This window comes from Ambystoma mexicanum, chromosome 1q, assembly GCF_040938575.1.
Source record: "Ambystoma mexicanum isolate Mex_15411 chromosome 1q, UKY_AmexF1_1, whole genome shotgun sequence".
Classification (NCBI taxonomy): domain Eukaryota; kingdom Metazoa; phylum Chordata; class Amphibia; order Caudata; family Ambystomatidae; genus Ambystoma; species Ambystoma mexicanum.
In genome coordinates, this window is record NC_090922.1 from 424,953,150 (window position 1) to 424,975,559 (window position 22,410).

Genomic DNA, 22,410 nt, shown 5'->3' on the forward strand with positions numbered 1-22,410 from the left:
CACTTGCTTGCTCCTAATGGTTCTTCACCATATGTCACTAATCACACTTTGTTTTTGTTACAGGAAACTTGGTTAACTTCTTCTATTTCTGTAGATGGGTACACCATTTATTAGTCATTGGCTCATAGGGGTGCTATGGGGAGACCATATGGTGACCTAGTAACAGGGGTTATACACTTGCTAAAATCCCTTAGGATTTGTACAAATCAATCAGAATTTTTACTAGCGGTAGAAGTGGCTACCCCTGGTAACTCTACTAGGGATAAAATCCTCATGGTGAATATATATAACTCCCCCCCCCCCCCACCCCTGTGTGCAAGCAAATGGGAACAAATCCAGGAAGAACTTCAAAAACTGTTTGCCAGCTATGTTTAAGGTCTCTATAATATAGAAACTGTTGTTTGAGGTGATTTTCATTGTCATGCAGTGGAGCGGTCTTGGCACAGGGGGTAACCCTTGTTTATTACCAAAATCTGTAATGAAGCAGAACTGTCCTGACAGCGAAGGAGCAGGATGGGCAGACCTCTTTACTAGTTGGGAATTAGAAATGGTTAATGGCTGCACAAACAGCGATAGACCTGGTAACTATAAATGCAGAGGCAATAGGGCAGCTGCTACACTTGATTACATATTTGTAAGCTGTGAGATTGCACTGATAATTGAGGATCTAACGGGGAGTTCCAACTCCTGGAGTGATCATGAAGCCTTAGTACTTAGCTGTAAGAGCCCTTTTCTATTAAATGTAGTAAAATCAAGCGGAGACCTTTTAACAACACACTCTGGTAACCGAATCATATGGTCTGAAAGTAACATCAATAAAGCGAAGAGGACTGCCATTAGGTTGATCCCTTCGATCTCGGGGGGTAATTCAATCTCATTGGGCCTCATTTCTTGAGAGTTGGATTACATCCTTCTCGGGAACGCACGCTTCTATGAACCCCTGAATGGCAGTTAAAGATCAGGACACGCACATTGCTTTTGACAAAACAATCTGAGATGCAAAGTGTAAGCTTCGGGGTGACCTTAGAAAGGCTAGATTGAAATACTGTTCCCAGAGGAATCATCTAAGGAATGTTAGAAAGATCAAAAACCGGTGAAGTGGGAGAATGGAAGACCAGGCTCCCGTCCTTCGCCTCTCGCGCTTGGCCTAGAGGGTCACGACCCAAACACCCGCCACGAGAAGAGTTTGTCCATTTACCAGACGACCAGATACCCTGGTACAGGAACATACGGATGTGTCCATCTGCCTGCCCAGCAGCCCGCACTGGCTATGCCGACACCTGCGGCACGGATCAACTAGACTAAAATCTACACGTCGTTAGAGATGCCATGACGACCTAGACAACGGGAAGCACATCTGTACAAATGTACACACTGGACATTCCCACACCAACCTACACGAAGAATATACTCAGTGCTATGACGTAGGCGACAGGCATATTCACGGACGTGCATCTTTATTATTTTTACATAGGCTTTCAGAATGCAGAAACGCAAGACGCGTCATGAACTCTTCTACTAGCTTGCTCACGCTTCTCTTGAAACCAGTTACCGCCATGAGAAGTATAATGAAGACAATACTGGTCATGAAATTATATGCTCCTATAACCTAAAGCACCTGTGCACCAAACGGACAACTTATGCACCAGGCCCAAGGAGGCCTCAAACAAGAGCTCCCGTGGACATTAACAAGGCAAGAGTCAGTTGCTGATCCTGCAGAATGAGCTCGGCGAAGCAACCAGCCAAGGTCGCAAACCTACGTTCCAAGAGTAAATCATCAAAGGCACGATGTTGCAACCTCGTACTCCGCGCACCAACGTTAAAGTCACACCGACAAATTAAACCAGACGCGCAGTAGAAAAACAATATTAATTGTGCAGAATTCTGCCTCTTTCACGGTCCCTCCCCACGTGACCAAGCCGAACCTAACAAGATGCCAAACCCAGGAGAACAGAGGCGTCTGGATCCCTCGCTACGAGACACTGGCAGATACACTTGAAAGGCTCAATGGACATCTGCAACAGTGGGAGCGGTCCCCCGTCCAGCTATGAATAAGTCCTCACATTGTCTGCATGTACCCATAGTGAAACATTGTTACAACTTACAGGTACACCGAGAGCTGGGAACAACGGTGGTCCCAGGCTGGGAAGCTCACGGGCGCACCAATCAGAACATGGGGCTCTTATCACTGACGCCAGCAAATTTAGCCAATCCTCAGGAGTCTTCATGTAACAATTCTTATGTATCTAATTGTAGGGACAACCCAGATATACCACCTGACTACACCTTGTCCACTAATATCATTTTCTATATGTGTGCTATACTAACCCTACCACTCGAACACCCAATTAAGAGTGGCGATAGGTTTTTTGTTAACTTTCTGAAGTGACGCAAGTAGCGCGTCATAATACAGTAAAAAGGGCCTGCGAGCCCCACGATTGTGTGTGTGTCAGGACGAACGCGTACGCTCCTTGACCCATCCCTGCCGTTTTGTCTAATAAACAGCAGAGTCACCTTGCTCCTTGTGTGCGTCTCATACTCTATCTCATCTCATCTGGGATATACACGGGAGGAGTTGGGGCCTCCCTGCCTGGAGGTCCGCGGACGGCCCGGCCGACCCCGGCAGAATTTCCCCCCGACACCGGTATCGCAACTGGTTAAAACAGCAGAGATGCTCTAACAGGGAGGCCGCATGGCAACGATTGGTGAGTGTCTTATGTAGAGGAAGCTCACGTAACATTTGGTCCCTCTTGGGTGAGGCTAAAGGTCACAGAGGTCAGGCTTTAATCAATCCCATTAGCTCTGACGTATGGGTATCTCACTTAAACAATCAGAATCTCTCGCAGCTGCCTTTATATCCGTGTTGTAGACATAAAACCCATCCACCCTCAGCTGTGGACACAGCAATTATTGCAGATAAGATTAAGTGCTTGAAGACCTCAAGGGCACCGAGCCCGAATGGGTTGGCAAACGTAATCCTTATGAGTGACCCTCATTTCTGGTCTGTACTTTTAAAAACTGTTTGACAAAGTTTCATTAGAAGGAAAGATCCCAACTTCAGGGCAATCGGCGATCCTTGTTCCTGTGTATAAAAAGGGTAATAAGACTGACCCGAATAACTATTGCTTATTGCCTATGTTGGATTGTACCGGGAAGATGTTTGCCTCATTGTTGTTATGAGCTTCAGGAATGGGTGGATAGGACGGGCATTTTAGATTATTGTTGAACTCTTTAACCACAAAGGCATGTGTATCCAATAGCCCCCCTGGGATGCCCGCCTCAGATGTTGTATTATTGGACATTATACATACTAATAATTCAATTTTTTGAGGTTTGGCGCAAAGAATAATAGGACACCCCCAATCAATCTAAATTGTGGAGTAAATCAGGGCTGCATTACTGCTCCCCTGTTTTACAACCTCTGTCCGATATGCCAGTAGTCTTGAGAACAGTAAGTAACTGCCCGCCTAAAATTGACACCACTCATTGCGCAGAATTGGCATACGCTGATGACCTCGTACTACCTGATCATACATTAAGGGGCATAAAGTGTACGGCAGAAGCACTGTGGGACTATGCTAAAATGAATGGTCTGAAGATCAATATTGATAAAACACAACTGATGCTATTCACAAGGAAGCACATTGCTCGAACGCAGCTTTTTATTCATCAAGTAGAAATTACATATGTGCCCATTTACAGATATTTGGGGGTTGAATTTCACATTGTGCCAGGCTATAGTTCCTGTATTGAGATACAGAAAAAGAAAGCCATACAACTGACCGCACTGATGGGTCAGTTCTTGAAGAAAAGTGGTGGTTACTCATTGAAAGGTGTAAGGCAATTATATTTACAATGTCTGGCGCCTGCAATAACCTATGGGCGTGAGTCTTTGATTGAGATTGATCTGCAGTGGCTGCAGGTGATTGAAGGGACATTTTGGAGGAAAATCTTGGGCCTTCCGAATTGTATTTGAATGGCCATAATTAGGCTGCAATTGGGCATTCTGTCTTTAAAATCCCTGGTACTGAAGAAGAGAGCGATCCTGTATCTTAAAATGTTGAACTGCCCTACGAACCAGTTATTGACAACCATGGGCAAAGAAGAGTACAAACATAGGTATAAATCTCCCTTTAGTAAGGGTATGGAGATTTTGTTTCTGACATAGGTTGGTATCCAAATTGGGGAGATGACTTAATTAATATGAGTCTCTCCCAGGGCAATCGACTGGACCTTTGGGATTGGAATGAGAATTTGGCTAATTTAGAGTCACTAAAGAGTTATTCTTTTATCTCTGACATCTTATACTCTTTCGAAAGGGCCCAACCATACCTGAATATATGATCATCGCCCCACCTCAGAAGATTTCTTCCAATTACTAATTTACCACTGTTGTGATTGGGGCAGCACGTGAAGTTCCAGTTCAGGAACATTTTTGTTGTATTTGTGGTAACAAAGATCACCCGGAGACAGCTAAACATGTACTATCTGAAAGCCCCAGGTTGGGTAACACATATATGCTACATCTTGGCAGATTTGTGCATCTTTTAGGTACCATCAAGGACCCTTATATCTGGAAACAAGGTATTAACTCCAAGAATAGGAGCCTACAAATTGCAATATATAGAATTTGGAAGGAAGTGGAAAGACGTATAGCTATGAAAGAATAAAGAATTAAGTAATCACTTTTCTGATTAGCTATGAATCTCTGCTAGGTGGTTGATGGTAATGGATACTGATAATAGATACATCAAGCATTAGAAGATTTTATTAGCCTACTAATATGCTAGAAAGATAAAGTTGGAAAGACGATCGGTGATATGTGCTAAAATCGATGTAATTAATTTGCATTTACTGTTTTGTTATCTGTTACATTTTTATATATATTGCTGTATTTTCCTTGTCTTATATAATTGTATTATCATTTTGTATTGATTTGTATTTGTATTTATTGTATTTATATAGCGCCTTAATCCAAGGCGCTTTATAGTTTAACAACAAGAATACATCAAACATGGAACAGTAGAAACAAACAATATACATGAGTCAAACCAAAAACAGTATGTAGAACAATTTGCATATGAGTAGAAGGAGGAGAGGAGGGGGATGGGAGAGGAAGGATGAGGGAGAGAGAGTAGGGAGTAAAGTGAATCGTAGGAAGAGAGGACATAGGAAAGAAGGGGGAAGATGAATAGAACTAAGATGGGGTATGGGAGAGAGGGGGAGAGGGAGAGGGAAAAAAGGGGGGAATCAGGGAGGGGAACGAAGGAGTGATTTCAAGGAGGAACGAAAGGAAGCATAGGTAGGGATGGAGCGGATAGAAAGAGGCAGGGAGTTCTAGTATAAAGGGGCAAGGAGCTGAAATGTATGTATTTACAAATACATTTTATGTGTAAAGTTTTATTTTTAAAACTAAATCACATTAAATTAAATACAACAAATAAAGATCTGGTGCATACTCGCCACATAGTGGCCCTCCAAGAAACATGGTATTTGTTCCCCCATAATATCCAAGTTACTGCACTCTTTTTATTTCAGCATTAAAGGGGAGGGGTTGCCCACCTAGCGGCGGTCTTCTCCTTTGGGTTGGAGTAAGTTTACTTAAGTCAATATATATGTATCCTATAGACTCAGGGGATTTTATGGAAGCCCATCTGCAGTGCCTAGACAGGACTAATCTTTTACTTATTAATCTGTAGAGTCGAAAGGGAAATGCTCTTAGTAACTCCTCGTTTTTGTTGCTGGAGGAAAGGGTTGCTCAATGGAGGGAAGGGCAAAGAGGTGCAATAAAAATAATTGTAATTGGTTATTTGAACATTCAGTTTGAACCCCTTACAATTATGTTGGGCCTGACCGACGGAGAAACAAGATGGGGTATTAATGAATTGATGGTGGTCTGCCCTAATAGGAAATGCAGAAACGCCCAGGTGGCGGCTAGTGTGTTCCTGTCTTCCGGTCTCAGGGCGTGGAACTGAGGATTTGTGGGTGGCTGACCCGCTAGAACAACTTTTAGTATGGATCTTAAAAATAGCCTAATTGACTATATTCTGAATAACATTGAATCCTGGAAATATCTGCAAGACTAGAGTGTTGAAAAGACCTGAAAGCAACCATGATCCTGTTGTAGTAACAACCCTTGAGTCACTGTTTGGTCTGGGGGGGGGGTCATTAATGATCAATGTGTGGTAACGATTGAGATCAAGGGTGAAGCCAGAAGTGCCATCAAGTGGTGTTCAGCTTCTTTGTATTTACAAATTACCGGCCATCTATGTAAGCATTCTCCGATTACTGGAGGGTTTTTGTGTTGGTGAGGAGAAGGATGTTAAGTATATGTTGTCAGTCCATGAAACATTGGTTAATATTTTGGGAGATTTTTTGAGCAAGCCTCGGACCGTTGCCAGGGCAGTGCTAAAAAAATGATGGCGAATACCATGCCGCAAAGAAGGTATTGGTAGAGCATGTTAAGGGAGTACGAGGTGGGGGTGCATTGGCCTTAGCTGGGGCTAGGGCTGTTTACTGCAATTTGTTGAAATTGAAAAAGAAAAGTTATTCTGATCAGTATGGGATGGCCTCCTTCAGGCTTCTGTGAATGGTGATTCTTGGGATTTTTGGTTGTGTAGGGGCAGGTAAAAGTAGGGACCAACATTTTATTTTGGATGCTATCCCAGAAGCTGTTTGGGTTGCCTATTTTTGAAAACCTTTACAAAGATGTCAAGTTGGCCTCAAATGTGATCGATGATGACTTCGGCAGGGACTTCGGCAGGGACTTGGCAGGAGGACTTTGTCCCTTTGGTACTATCCGCAAAAGATGTTGAGGTGGCACTTATGTCACAGAAACTTAGAAAAGCGCCTGGCCCTGATATGGTCCCTATCGATTGGTACAGGCAGGAAGTGGTCATATGGATTCCTTGTTGACATTTTTTAATGCTCTATTGGTGGCTAATGTAGTCCCACACTCATGGAATCGAGCAGTACATGTCCCGATAGTCAAGAAGAAGATAGGGGATCTCCTTCCAACTATAGACCCATCTCCCTTATTGATGCAGCGGGCAAGTTGTTTGCAAAGGCGGTGCTAGGTCATTTGGATGCATGAACTTTGGAAGTGGGGTCCTTGAGTCATCTTCAGGCTGGTTTCCAGCATAATGTCTGCATCATTGATCATGTTATGAGGTTGCACCTGATTTTCGAAAAATGTGTTATGCTAAGGAATATGAATGTTTATGCAATATCTATAGACCATAAAACCTCTTTTGATAGTGTGCCCAGGGCGAGATTGTGGCATGGATCGACACACTTGGGAAATCGTCCTGGTATCTTGAGAGCGATCCAATCCCTTTATACAAATAATGAGGTGGTAATTGGGTATACATTGGAAGGACAAACAGGAAAAGTCAAAATTGAGGTCGGAGTTAGACAAGGCTGAATCCTTGCCCCCAGTTTGTTTTGGTTGTTCATTAATGGGGTTATTGACGCATTGCTGGCTGACCCCAATGCCGCACCATCACTGGCGAACCATTAATTGTCAGAATGACAACCAATTGTGCATGGAGGGATCAGGTAAACAGGGTGACAGTTAAGGCTGTGTCGAGATTTATTCAGGACCATGGCACGGGCCTGGTTAGTGTCACCCTGCAGATGTACAAGAGTCAAGCACGACAAGCTGCCCTATATGGAGCCGAGCTCTGGGGTATGTGTAACACCAGCATTTGCAGGTTGTGGAAAATACATTTTAAAAAACATTTTGGGCTTGCCTGAAAATGTTCCCAATGCCCCGTTGTTTGTGAAGATGGATAGGCAGAGTATTGGTTTTATTTGTGGAGTGTGACCTGTGTTTTTATGAGTTCGTCTTTGGACCAACTGTAATTTGGGCAACTATAGAAAAGCAGTAAAAGATGTTTTATTCCAGCCTGGAAATTTAAACTTACCTTTGCTGGCAGCTATAAGAAATTAGCTGTTTTCTATGGGGTGGGGAAGTTACTAGCTGTATGCCGATACAATTTCTAAAAATGTTAAGACGCAATTAAAAAAGGCTTATGAGAGAAGATGGGTGAGTGAAATCATGCAAAATTAGCAAACTCCCCTAGCTCATATGCGTCGTGGAAGATAAAGCCTGGCTTTGAGTGTTATTTAAACAGAATGCAACCAATACTTATGAGAACTCTTTATACAAAGTTGTGAGTTGACATTCTGCCTTTAGCCAACTTGAGGTGCAAATGGAGCCTGAGTAACTCAGCAGCTTGCCCCTTTTGCCCAAATGTTGCTGCAAGCACTGTGCATTTTATCTACTTTTGTCCGGAATACCCTTTCTTTCTAAATAAAGATTTAATTCCTCTCTTTAAGCAATGACGCATAAGAAGATTAAATGAGGCATTCCGTCTGTGCCTGGCGAGGGGGGGAGCGAACTAGTGACCCATTGTGTGGGGAATTATGTATATCCGGCATGGAGGATGAGATCATAGCATATTAGCCGTTTGACGAATGATGTTTTCGTTTTGGAAAATGAACTGCTTACATTTTAAACATTTGTTGCATTTATCAGCGTTTCTTAACTTCTTGTTGTATCCTGAGTTGATTTATGCTATTTATTTTTTATTGTTTTATGTGATACATTTTGTATGTGACTTTTATGATCCGTCGGGTCGAAATAAAGTTATATGAAATTAAATGAAAAATAAAATCTCCATAAAGAAGACTGTGAATAGAGGAAGTACCTCAAATTCTGAAAATGTTAAGTTTAAAATTGGAGACACAATAGTACAAGCTTGCTATCATTGAAGCTGAAAGGCCTCTTTATGCAATTAATAGATTCTTCGATCAACTCTGCTCCTAAATTCTTTAATATTGTAGAAGGGCTGACACCTGCCTGTCCACGGTTGTTAAAGACTGGAATTTTTAAATCCACTAATAACTAAATTTGTCAACACCTCTTTTCCAGGAGGGGGGGGGGGTTGGATCAGTCTCCGGTGTTCTTAAACAGGCATGAGTAACACCTTTATTTAAGAAATCTACCCTGCACTCCGAGGAACGTGCTAATTATCCTTTACCAACTCTCTTACTGAAAGTATTGAAGCTGCATCCCTCCAGTTGCAATCCTTTTTGGAAAAGATCTTTTAGGAGACGGACAATTCGGGTTTCAGCCTGATAGACGAACAGACGTGGCCCTTTTCAATATTTCTTAACCTTTTATACTTTATTTTAGATCAAGGGCATCCTGGATTTGAGATGGTATTAGATTTGTCATCCGCCTTTGACACCATGAATCGCACAATTATCCTTTGCCGCTTCCTGAAGATTACTAAGGTATCTTAGAGAATCGTCTTGTGGCTATGCTTCTTTTTGAGCAGCAGAGTATCCAGAGTCTAAGTGGGTGAATGTGCCTCTGACGCAAAAACAGGTCAGTTCCTGGTACCCCAAAGAGGGGCTATTTTCCCCCCATTTTATTCAGAATATTTTGTTATATTAAGTTGATTTATACCGCTGCCATTTTAATGGTCTCCAGGCGCTGACGTTGCTCCCTATGGTAAAGTGGATTGGGTTGGTAAGTTAGGGAGAGAGGGATTGGATAGATGGTGTGCTCATCTTTTGATGCATGCAGAACCAGAAGCAACTGGCGGCTGTGGGCTTGTTTTGTAGCAGGGATGTGGGTTTTGCGTTTTTTGGTGGATTGGGTCACTCGCTCTCTGGTCGTGTGTTTTGGGTGGGAGTTGTAGGGTGTGGAAGATAGAAGAGGGGATGGTTAGTGGATTTTGTGTGATCTCTTGGTGTTGGGTAGCTCTGTTATTGGCCTTCGTTCTGTATTCGTCCTGTGTTTTCTTTGTTGCAGGCTTGCGGTTTGTGGGGATGGGGATTGTGTGGGGGTGGGGTTGTGTAGTTGGTTTGTTCATCTTAGTGAGTTGAATAGTCAGGTTTTTAGTAATTTTCTGAAAGTTAGGTGGTCTTCCATTCTTATTTCCTTCAGGATCGAGTTCCATAGTTTGGCTATCAAATAGGGGAAAGCTCTTCCTCCAAATTCTTTTCTATTGTTGTCTTGTTTCCATTTGGTGTTCAGTGCTAGATCTTTTCTCTGCTTGGTTGGTATCGGGTGGGTTAATTGAGTTAAGGGAGGATCCCTTTTATTAATCGCAAGAGGTAGAAACATTTTCTTTGCTATTGCATTCACGTATGGTTCCAAAATGAGACCGTTTTCCATGAGGATTCCCATATTTTTGTTATCATTATTGGCGTCTCCGGTTGGCTTCCCATGCTCTGGGGCCAGTGAGGCATGTCTGTGTTAAATTCCCATCTCGTGGGGATATCATTATTTGTGTTTTGGTTGGGTTTAGTTTGAGGTTGTTGTTCACTATCCGGGTGTTTATATCGCTGAGGCATTTCTTAAAGGCATTGTCAGCGTTGTGGTCGGTAGTTATCTTAAAGATGAGTTTGGTGTCGTCTTCGTAGTCATTAAAGGCATCATGTAAATGTTGAAGAGTGGGGAGGGGCTTGATCCTTGTGGTACGCTGCAGGTGATACTTTTGTGTTTGGTGTAAATGGCAGTAGGTGGGTTCCTTCATTTCGATTGTGAGGAAAGATTTCAACCATTGTAGTGAGGAGTTTTGTATATCTGATTCCTCCAGTCCTTTTAATTAGAGTTATGTGTTTGATCATATCAAAGACAGCTGATATGTCCAACAGTATGAGGGCCGAATATGAAACATCTTTGATATCTTATTAAATTTAGGATTAGAATTCCTGAATTAAGCAGGAGATGTGCAGATAATCAAAATAAAATTCAGTCAGTTTTTCAAACTGTCAAGCACTGAATGTTGAGAATTGTCTTGGACTGGACACAAAAAAACAGAAATTAACTCACCATCCCTTTTAGGAAATCAATTGAGATATATATTGAGTTTACGGTTTGTGCTGCTCTTGGCTGATGTATATTTTGCTGTGCGGATGGGTGAATGTACAGACACAAGCTGCACTCCTGGGCGTGGTGTGTCTGCCCACAAAGTCTGCATAAACTTTGTGCCAATTGCAGCCTTTTGTATGCTTGAAAATGTGAGTCCAGCAGTGCATTGTGCACGTATTTTATTAAATTGTGAAATAACTCTGTAAGAAAAACTTTGTCAGTATCGTTATAGTTGTAGATAGTACAATGATCAGTGGACCCTTCAGTGTTTTCAACAACATTGCTCTTTCCAGTGCCTCTTGGCACAGCTTTACCAGTCTTGGCACTAATTCATTGAGATACTCTTGAAAAAACTGTAGCGAAATGATCCGCTTCTGCAGCTGATCTCCCTCACTCTGCAATGGTTTTTCTAGTACTTCTGACTGCGCACTGTTCTGGCTGCCCCCAGCCCTGTAATGTCTTGGGCTGAACCGAACGGTTTGCTTTCTTGTGGTGCCATATCTCTTTTTGTGTGTCTGTATTGCCATTTTTCTTTCATTCATTTCATTCATATATTCATATAATTTTTCGTGTTGCCTCTAGAACGCCCACTTTGCATTATTATAGCTCCTGCTGTTATTTCTGCTATCTTACCCCATATGAAGCAATTCACTACCACTCTCCGTACCCCCCCTTTGCAGTACTCTGTAGCTTGCCCTACAGAAATCTATGTGCATACACTCCTTAGATAATTTGTTTTGTTCAGTAGCTTGGGCTTCATCTTCCGTCTGTATGCTTACTATATATGCAGGGTCCATTACCCTATTTGCTTGTCATGCCAGCATCCCCCTTTGACCTGTTTTTTGGTTGGCCCCACAGCTCCTTTTGGAGTTCCTACAATAGGCTACCCCGTGCTTGCCATTGACAAATACTGTCTCTAGCACCCTAGAGTCTCTGTCATACTAGCCACTGTACCACCATGCAAACTTATTCTCAAATTCTTCATTGCAATCTTTCCAAACATGTGCATTCATCACTGATGTCCCCTGGGATGAGTGTTAAATTGCTAGTAGATTTCTTCTGGTGTTACATGTTCTTTTAAGAAAAAAGTTGGATTCCATCTGCGTGGTAATCCTAGTAGATATGTTTTGAGTTCTTATTCTCTAATTTATGTGTATTGTGCTGTGGGTAGTGCATCATGTAATGTTATGTTACTTTGCATTTATAGCGCCTTATGTATCATTGGTATGATCTCAAAGCGCTGCTAGGTTGAGGAAAAAAAATAACACACACACGAACGAACACAGGACACGGATATGTGTGCAGCTGGTGAGGCACTTGCATGATAGCTGCTTCTTAGCGGTAGGTGAGGTGTTTGGGAGGTCAGGAATATGTGTTCATTCTGGAGGGTTGACATCCAGACCGATTTCTGGCTGTGTTAAGCCTGAGGCGACGCTTAGGCTAGCGGCATGTGCTCAGCTAGCTGTGTTTAATTAGGATGTTGAGGAGTAAGCGGCGGGTGTTAGTATGAGAACAGGTATACCGAATGTGTCATAGTATCGCTGTGTTCTAGTTGAGTGGTGGTGTATAGGAGAGAGTAAGCGTGGTGGTTTTCAGTAGGCGGTTCTATCCACTCCGTCCGTTCCATCCACTCCATCTCTTCCGTCCGTTCGTTGTAGTCCATCCGTTCCATGTACTCATCGGTTCTACTACTCTATCCGTTCCATCCACTCCATCCAATCTATCCACTCCAGCTGCTCTGTCCGCTCCATCTGTTCTATCCACTCCAACCACTCCATCCTTTCCATCCACTCCATCCACTCCCTTTGTTTCATCCATTCTATTTATTTTATCTGTTCTATCCATTCCATCCACTCCATCTGTTCTATCTACTTCACCTGATCCATCTACTACATCTGTCCTGCGCTAGTTTGAATCTCAGTCCTGTGGTTTAACAGAAGAGGGAAGGCCTAGTACCTTATTGACCTCGATTAGGAGTGCATGTCCCAGCGAAGGCAGACCCCAGGACCCTACGGGATACGCTTTGCTAGCTAAGTGCACCGTACAGCGTTGCAAACATGCTGCTGGAATCCCTGCCCCAATTGCTGGAATCCCTGCCCCAATTTTGTGAAAGCATTTTTTGCAACCAACATCTTCATGTCGCATTCATGAGGGGCAGAGACCAGTCTACCAACAAATCGCTCTTTTCTTCCAGAAGGGATGCAATTTGAAAAATATGATTCTGGAGGGACCAGCACCAAATCTGTTCTGTCAGAAGACTGGGGGAAATGTATATAGACCAGAAGACAGACCATGAGCACCCAACTACACACAACCTGAAGAATCTTTAGTTCTAAAGATCTGAGGTTGATAAGAAACTGTCAAAACGTTTCCTGAATGGCTCCCCAAAAATCAAGGAAACTGTTTTGAAATAATGCATTTTCCACTGAGGATCAAACAGCTTTCAGCTGCAGGTAAAAATGCAACCGAGAATGCTTTTGAATGGGACCAGATAGTTTGAGGACATCGGACCCAAAAGTCTTTGGAACCACCAGGACGATATTATGACGATTAGAAAGGCACGGTCTGTTGAACTTGCAAAACCATGAAAGGCTTTGCATATAATACTGTCCAAAACTGCTCTGATGAACTGGATTCTCCAGAAAGGAAGCAGATAAACTGAACCGTTTGAATTTTCTCAGTTGGTGACTGAGCCTTTATCAGCCAGCTATCTAAGTAAGAGTACAAATTAAAGTTATGGCAAACACGGACAAAACTTAGTTTGGGAGCAGTGTTTAGGCTGAAAAGGGGACAAATATTTGGATATTGATTTTTCCTCTTTGTCAACCTCAGACACGTTTTAGAAACTGGAACGTGAAGTATGCATCCTGAAAATCCATTGACACCAGAGTTCATCTAAAGAGCAGCCAGAATCTTAGACACTTATGAAATGTCCCAAAGGAAGATTTTATCCGAGATTCAGGATGGGCAATTTACTGACATTTTGGAAAATACCATTTTGATGGTAAGGATTACCAACACTAGACATGTACTAGGAGGAACCAACAGCATGTCCTTCGACCCAGTAGGAATCCCATAGATAATTTGGCGGGTTGAACTTTACTTCGATCCTCTCTCAACTACTCTGAAAGCAGCGTCCAACATTGACTGAGTGACATCTTTAGCAACTTCTGAATGCCTTGGCTGATCCTTTTACTGCAGAGAGGGGATGTTGATGAAACCATAATATCAGGCAACTGAAAAGAAAGTGGCGGATTAAGGAAATACTACAAGTCTTGGGACTTTTAACATTAATCAAAATAAGTTCCAAAATAAAACCAGATTCTCTGGAGAACCAAAAAGGTCTTCCATAGGAACTATTTGCTAGGATCAACATTCTCCAACTCCGAAATAAGATTTGACTGTCACTGTTCTGATCCGAAGTAGGCCATTTGGATTGCTCTTTAGTCAAATTATTTTTCTTAAAGTAATGTCTTTTCAGAGATACCGTATCTATACTCAAGACTTCACACTTGTGGCACGAGACTGACAGTTTGTGTACTGAGGACAAAGTAGAGCTAGTTACTGGAACCATGGGTGGTACGCTAGACACTTCACCAGGTGATTTGGTAAGAACCTGCTGGGAAGCATCATAGGGTGCATGCCTGTTCGCTGATCAGAAGTAGCAGAACTCTTCTGTACGCTAATGACTATATGGAGGTGCCCGAAAAAGACAGGTGAAGACCCTGGGACCGGTGGTGCAGTCTTCATCCTGGCACCAGTGGCAGGTGCCCCAGACAGCCTTTTGCGTTTCGCAGCGGTACAAGTCCTAAAAGGGAAAGACTGCAACTTCGCAGAGACCACAGAAAACTAGCACAGAAGAGCGGCCAAACGACTCCTCATACACATGGACTCCCTGAATCTACATGATATATGGAGAACGCTCCATCCCCATGAAAGGGACTGCACTTTCTATTCAACGGTACATGACAGTTCCTCAAGAATAGATCTGTTCCTCTTGTTTGGTAACCATGTGGGTAGGGTTTTAGATGTCAGTATCCTCGCACGCACGCTATCTGACCACTCCCCTGTGCTCCTACAGATCAAAATCGGCAACACAATGTCGCCATGACCCGCCTGTCACTTTAAATCTGCCGCCCTATCTGACATTGTCTTTAAAGCTGAGATCCTAGCGGACATAACCACATTCTTTGAAAATAACAGAGCGTCTGACACACCTGAAGGGATCAGATGGGAGGCATTTAAGGTTTACATCAGAGGCATGTGCATCTTTAGGGAAGCCGGAGTCCTGAAATCTATAAGGCAAGCCCTAAACAACTCTGAAACCAAGCTTAAAGCCCTAGAACAGGAGTACCTCTCCACACCGACCCCAGTAACCCTAGCTAAGATCAGAACAGAACTGGAACAGTTTGAGTCGCATGCCTTGAGTGAGGTGCGATATTATGCTCGCCCAGTTGCTGCCCATAAATATGGGGAGGGAGACAGACCGGGTAGAACCCTGGCCAGGATGGTGCATGCGGGGGGGGTGGTAAGACCCGAATTGATAGCATTATAGACGAAAAAGGGTTAGGGCACTGGTCGGACCAATCCATTCTAGACATATTCGCCAGCTTCTATGCCAATCTATATGGTCCCCAGCCTGAACACTCAGCCCAGGACTTGGATGACCTGCTGGAACGCATTCCTATGACCCTTATCTCCCAGGACACCAGGGAACGACTTGACACTCCGTTCACCTTGGATGAGATAGTCCAGGTGATTTCAGACCTTCCCAAAAACAAGGCTCCTGGCCCAGATGGGCTCACCTCTGAGTTCTACCAGGAGCACGTGGCCATACTAGCACCTGCTTTACACGGGGTCTGGGTGTTCACTTCGATTAAACATCCTCCCCCCTCCTTAAGAGAAGCCTTAATAACAGTCCTCCCCAAACCTGGGAAACCCCCAGACGAGTGCGGGTCCTACAGGCCCCTATCCCTTATTAACACTGACATGAAAATCTTTGCCAAGATAATTGTAAACAGGTTTCTCCCATTCATGCCCCATATGGTCCATGCGGACCAAAGTGGATTCGTCCCCAGTCGATCCACGGCACTTAACATCCGCCGCCTATTTAACGTAATGTCCAGAATTGATCCGAACGCTGATGCAGTGGCGGTAACACTAGACGCCCAAAAAGCTTTTAATATGGTCTCATGGCAATACCTATGGGCCGTGCTGGAGAAAATGGGAGTAGGGCCAAATACGATATCCTATATAAAACTGCTATACACGGGTCCACTAGCCAGGGTGCTTGTAAACTCTGTTCCCTCCTCTCCTTTCACGCTACACCGAGGTACTTGTCAGGGATGTCCATTCTCCCCCATCCTTTTTGCGCTCGCTATTGAACCCATGGCTGATCATGTAACAGGGCGTCACATCAATAAAGGCATTCGGTTACAGGACACGCCGGAAATCGTCTCCCTTTACGCAGAAGACGTACTCTTGTACGTCAGAACCCCCTCCACATATCTAGACCCGATCATCCGCGACATTACCAAAATAGGCACGTACTCTGGTTTCACCATCAACTATTCTAAATCAGAAATCTTCCCCCTTACTATAGCAACTCAACAACTGGCATGTGAGTACCCCCTACGCTGGTCCCCGGGTGGTATCAGGTATCTTGGGGTGCAAGTGTCGCTAACCAAATCTTTCCTACTAGCGGACAACTACGAGGCTATGGCACAGCTAGTCGTGTCCAAATTCTCCAAATGGCGCAATCTACCGCTATCCCTTGCGGGCAGACTCTCCCTAATAAAGATGATAGTGGTCCCCAAGCTCCTTTACATCTTCGCTAACGTACCAGTCTGGCCCGGGAAGCAATACTTTAAGAGGCCTCACATGGAGTGCGCCCAATTTCTCTGGCACTCTGGTTCGGTCCGCAAGAAGCGGCAACACATGACTTTACCCTATGATAAAGGGAGGGTTCACAGCCCCAGACCTCCATCTGTACTGGAACGCGGCACAGGCCCAACACGCCACCCATTGGTACACGTTCCAGAATCCGGCCCGCATGTAAAACTTGAGAAACTGGCGGGGGTGGGACCAACATCATGACCTTATTACTGCACCGCACTTTCCAAACAGACGCCCAGGCCGACCCGGTGGCCACCTCGATCAGGGCTTGGAATAGCATCCTGCGCCCCGACCAAGAGCAACACCCATACTATAAGTGGCTTCCCATATGGCAATTTCCCGGACTTCCCCCCCCGCCCCCCCACACACGACCAACTCCTCTTGCGACACTGGGAAAATCTGGGCTATCGAGCCCTAACTGACCTCTTCCCCGATGGTACGTTCGTTACCCCTCAAACATGGCGACCAGAACACTCCAACTCTCTGCTCGAGGTGCTACAGTACTACAGGCTTAGAGCAGCGCGGTACAAGCTATGTGGCCCTCATACTCAGACGAACCCCCAGACTCACCTGAACTGCAATATATAGCAAACTCCGCAGGCGGCAGGGGCATAATATCCACTTTGTACAAAATGCAGCTGGAGAAAGCAGTGGACACGTCTCTCAAACCACGAGAAGCATGGGCTAGGGAGCTTGAAACAGAAATAACTGATGAAATGTGGAGCAAAATGTGTGCACACACGCGCAAAGTCTCCCTTAGCGACAGATTCCGCTGCACACAATTCAAACTCCTCAATAGGCTCTATTACACACCGTACAGAGTAGCGAAATTTACACACACACCGACTCACACATGCCCTAAATGCAAATCCAGTGAAGCAGATCACATACACATGTTCTGGTCCTGTGCTGCGCTAAACACGTTCTGGGTGGCCGTGGCGGAGGCGCTCTCCGAAATAATTGGTTCCCCAGTGGATTTGCACCCACTAGCCCTGTTGTTTTGTATCTGGGTTGGGGAAAATGCAAAGAAAATGTCAAAATTCTTAAATGTAAGTGCCATTGTTGCCAAAAGATGTATATTGCAATGTTGGAAGCGCCATAACCCCCCCCCCCCCCCTTCATGATGTGGCTGAAACCCCTTACCTGGGTACAAATGTGCGAAGAAGAATACATTGGATCCCTACCAATGTCATCACGCCCCAAAAACGTGTGGTCAGAATTCTGTAGCTACCTGAACAATAGAGACGAAGTGGAATGGAGGTCTACCCCCCCACCAGCACAGCCCAACATACCATGTGAAGTTTGACTCTCCTTCCTTTTTTTTTTTTGCGCCTCTCCAAGCCGTCCACCGTCCCCAACCTGGGATGTCGGATATAGTCACGTTGTACTGTCTTTGAATGATGTTATGTTGCTTGCTTATTGCTATGTAATCTGTGCTGTGCCTGTCTTAACTTTCTGCCAATAAACAAAAGTAAAAAAAAAAGAAAACTAGCACAGAAGACAGAAGCACTCCATGATGATGGATTCCAAAACACTGGACACAGGCAATATATCCAACAGCCACTAAAAACTGCTTTTTACAACATTGCTTTAAGCTTGTTGTATAGGCGTCTGTCAGAGTGAGGCACTCTCTTTTAGGAAGCAAAAAGAATATTCAATTAAAAACTGAATAGCGAATAGCAACACCCAGGTTTTATGGAGTGGCGCAAACCCAGAGCAATCTACTAGGTGGAAAGAAAACGGACTGGGTGTAGTAGTTCTATCCTTGTCAAAATATTGACAAGTTTGCAAGAAGAAACATCTGCTGCACGTGCCAGGGACGGTGGCTGCTTTCCTGTGAGACTTCTACCAATGGAATAACCCAAATGGTACATTTGGCACTATTGCTCATCTAGCAAAGGTCCTTGGCAACTTAAACTCATCTACACTGGTTAGCCCCAGGCTGGCCGAAATCTGGGACCTTTGCCTTAGTGAACAGGTGCAGCCTGAATCCATGGCACTTGCGAAGTCCCACTGTGGAGGTTAAATCATGCAAGTAAAAACGATAGGCGAGTTATTGAAGAGTCCTAGAATTAATGTCTACCTAGCAGCTTGTTCCATGGGAACCATGGGAAATAATGGTGTGCCCATCGGCATGGGCACTCTGCCTGTGATGGAGTCCTTTTTGACCAACCGTTCTGACATTGAAGCCCTTGGAATAAATTGTGTGCATTATACATGCGCCATGAGTGCAATTAATGCATTGAACCAGCCCACATACCTATTATGTCCTGTCAGCCAATAGGCCGCATTTGAATCATGGCTGTTTTTGCTTGGAGGTCTTGATCTCTAAAGTACTCTGCCATCTGGTAGACCTCCTTTAGTGTACACCAGAAACATATTTGGTAGGCCCAGCACCCTTTTAGTTGTAATTCATTGGGGGTTTGTGATGTTTAGAAGTCCCCAATTTCCGGACAAGCTGTCATAGTGGCTTCAAACAAAAACTGTTGAAGATTCTGAGTAGAGATTATTATCTTACAGTTGCCAGCTCTGAAGGTATCAAGTGTCATCTTATTTATCCTCTTCAGTGTCCTCTTTCTCTCTGAGCAACCTCCTTGTGCTTCAAGATAAAAATAGAGCGTGCAAACATACGAGACCCTATGTTTTGCAGGAGGCGTGCTCATGGTTTGGCATTACTTCTTCAATGGCTTTCTTAACCAATCCAATGGCTTCCATCTGATTAGAAGTATGTTTGTCCTCTGGTGTGGGGTTTAGTGCAGCCCAGGCAGTGTCTACATATAAATGGAGGAGAGTACAACATCCAGAGCAATTTATCCTCCCCTCACTCCAACCCCTTCCTAGCAGTGGTCTGACAGATTTGCCTTTTAGATCATGGGCATCAAGAGTCTTTCAAATACCCGTTCTGCTAGGAGAAGTTATATCTGAGTTAATAAAGATAATAGAGCAGCTGTTGAAGTACTGGAGTATTCACTTAAAGAGAAATCCAATGAATTTACTATTGACTGCAATCAAAATAAAGATGCAGTTAATGGCAGGTCCTGGGTATCAGTAATCACCTAGTAAGTGGGAGCTACATCTGTAGAACATGGAGCTCTTACACAGTGTGCCACAAATCTAACTCTCACTTAATAAACTATACATTTTGTTCATTTTGTATGAGCCATTCTGCTCTAAATTTCTTCTGCTTGTGCCGGAATGCACCCTTTGCACACTTTGTGAAATAGGCACAGAGCGAATATCCCATAGGTATCTAAGGATTCAAAAGTATCTCCTGTGGGAGAATACCAGGAGGCGCATCGAAAATGGCTGCTTAGAGCCAGCATTCCTTGTCCAACATCTCAAGTTAGAGCAGACCCTGAATAACTGTGGAGTCCCCCTGCATGAGTACAGCGATCTTGCACCCCTGCAGCATTCTTCTGAGGGTTTGGTGGAAAATCAGACGGGTCTTTTGCAGCACGAGACAGTGGGCGCAGCAGTAAGGCGTTACTTCAGGCCGGGGCCATAGTTGGTGGTGTTGCCGGAGTGTCTTGCACTCCATTGGTGGGTCGGAAATCCTATGCCAAATGTAGGGCCGCATTGGAGACATGCCCTTTCCAAGCTTGCATATCCACCCCTATGGGAGAGGAAGCGAAAGTAGCGGTGGCAGCAATACAGGATAGATTGGAACAATGAGATCAGAGATCAAAAGCAACTGTGGCAGAAATATGGGATAAAGTACAGAATTTGGAAGATCAACTGGAGGCAGTAGACAATAACCAGCTCACATTGGATGTCTTGGAATGAAAGTATGACACCTGTCTAGCTGACCTGGAAGCACGAAAGAAAGAGCTGGAGTGGAAAGTAGAGGACATAAAGAAAAGACAAAGACTATGCCATCTAACTTTTTTATTTTCATGTTCTGTAAACTAAAAGTGGATACACTGGCCCAAGTGAGAGGATGGTCCAAGAGGTTGTTATTGTCCTCTTTGGGGAGTTGGATGCTTTGACTTGCGAATGGACCAAGCTCACGGAGGAAGCACAAGATGTGGTTGAAGGTTGTTTGTGGTAGGCTGTGATTGTTATGCACACCTGGTATGTGTCCTAAATAAGACAAGGGGCCAACCAGGAGTGTATTACAAATGGCAGTGCATCCCTTTCAAGCAAATCTTTGTCTACCGTGACTATAAATAGGAGAGGGTGTAGGGTGCTTATCTCCTGCCTTCCTGCATGCAAATGAAATTCGATGCTGGTGGGGGTATACCTTTTTTTGTCTTGGTTTTTTAAATTTAGTAGAAGTCATTCATACTGAAGGAGAGATGACATTGAGGAAGATATGTGGACCTTAGTGGAATTTCAACCAACAAGTTATATGGCAAAGGTCGAAGAGAATATAGCTACGCAAAAGAGGGTGCCAGGCTTTCCAAGAAGAATGAAGCTACCAGGAACTTGCAAGCTTAAGCGCTTGGGGACACCTCCAGGAGCAAAGAGAGGAGCACAGAGATGTAGGCTGTCTGGGGCAAGATGAAATTAACTTTTGTAGGGGAATTGGGGGTTTGGGGTTTTGCATGCTAAGGGTAGCAGTACTGTGGCTTTCTGTGCTTTGTCTGTGAAAACCTCCAGACTTGAGTTGGCTTGGGTAGGATAAAAGGGCATCGTGAAAAGGTGGAAAAAGAAATATATAAAGAAATCAGAGAGGGAGGTGATTGAGTGAGGAAAATGGGGAAGAGGGAAGCCGAAAATAGGGGATATCTCTAATGTTTGGGGCAGCCAAATTGTTATCCACTGTGAGTTGCGTTCTGTGGGTATTAACGCAAGTTTGTATTGTTATGCAATAGGGAGGGGTTTTGAATCTTCGATGATGGTTGGTAGGCAACTAGAATTGTGTAGGCAAGAAGATGGTGTCCAAGGGAGAAGAGCATAAAAATCCCATAAGTCACGTCAGAGTTGGCAGGCGTTGAGGACAGAGGCATATGAAGATTTTTAGGCAGGAATATGGCTGAAACTGATGGGCGAGACTGGACGATGTGCACTTTAAATGTGAAGAGGCTCAACTCTAAATATGAGGTTCCTTGTATCCTGTGAATTCAAAAAGAGAGGAGAGGATATCCTTGTTTTCAAGAATCCCATTGAGGGGATGAAAGGCACATAAAAGTGGGCGGGGTGCGCATTGGATCCTCCTATTCGGCATCTCAAGTCAATGAGAAAGCCAGGATAGGAATTCTATTTAACATGAGTCTAAAAGTGAAAGTAATTCATGGGAAGAGACTGATGGAGTGAAGGGTCTTTCTGTGTGTTGATTTAGTTGAGGGCATATTAGTATTATTGGTCTCTATCTATTGTCCGAATCAGGGAGAAGCGGAGTACTTGGAGGGGGAGGACTTTCTGAAGAAGAGAGGTTGTATTATTTGCGTCCTGATTTTGGGAGGAGACAGTGGTTGACGTCTTCAAGGATAATCAAATATCGGCGGCGCCCCATAAGCAGTCTGGGATAGGTAGTGCAGACAGGTTTTGGGCGATACTGGAGGACCAAGGGCTTTTGGATTCCTGGAGAAAAGTGCACACATGGGTTAGAGGGTTCACGCTTAGTTCCTTCCTACATAATGCTTATTCATGCATAGGTTTTATATTTGCAGACGTGAAGAAGTGTA

General features: G+C 44.1%; 1 protein-coding gene across 2 annotated transcripts in view; it reads left to right on the plus strand.

The window, feature by feature from the left end:
- The window catches only part of DUS2 (dihydrouridine synthase 2), a 1,290,787-nt gene that overhangs the window by 249,393 nt on the left and 1,018,984 nt on the right, over window positions 1-22,410 (plus strand). The gene's annotated exons all lie outside the window — the stretch shown is intronic.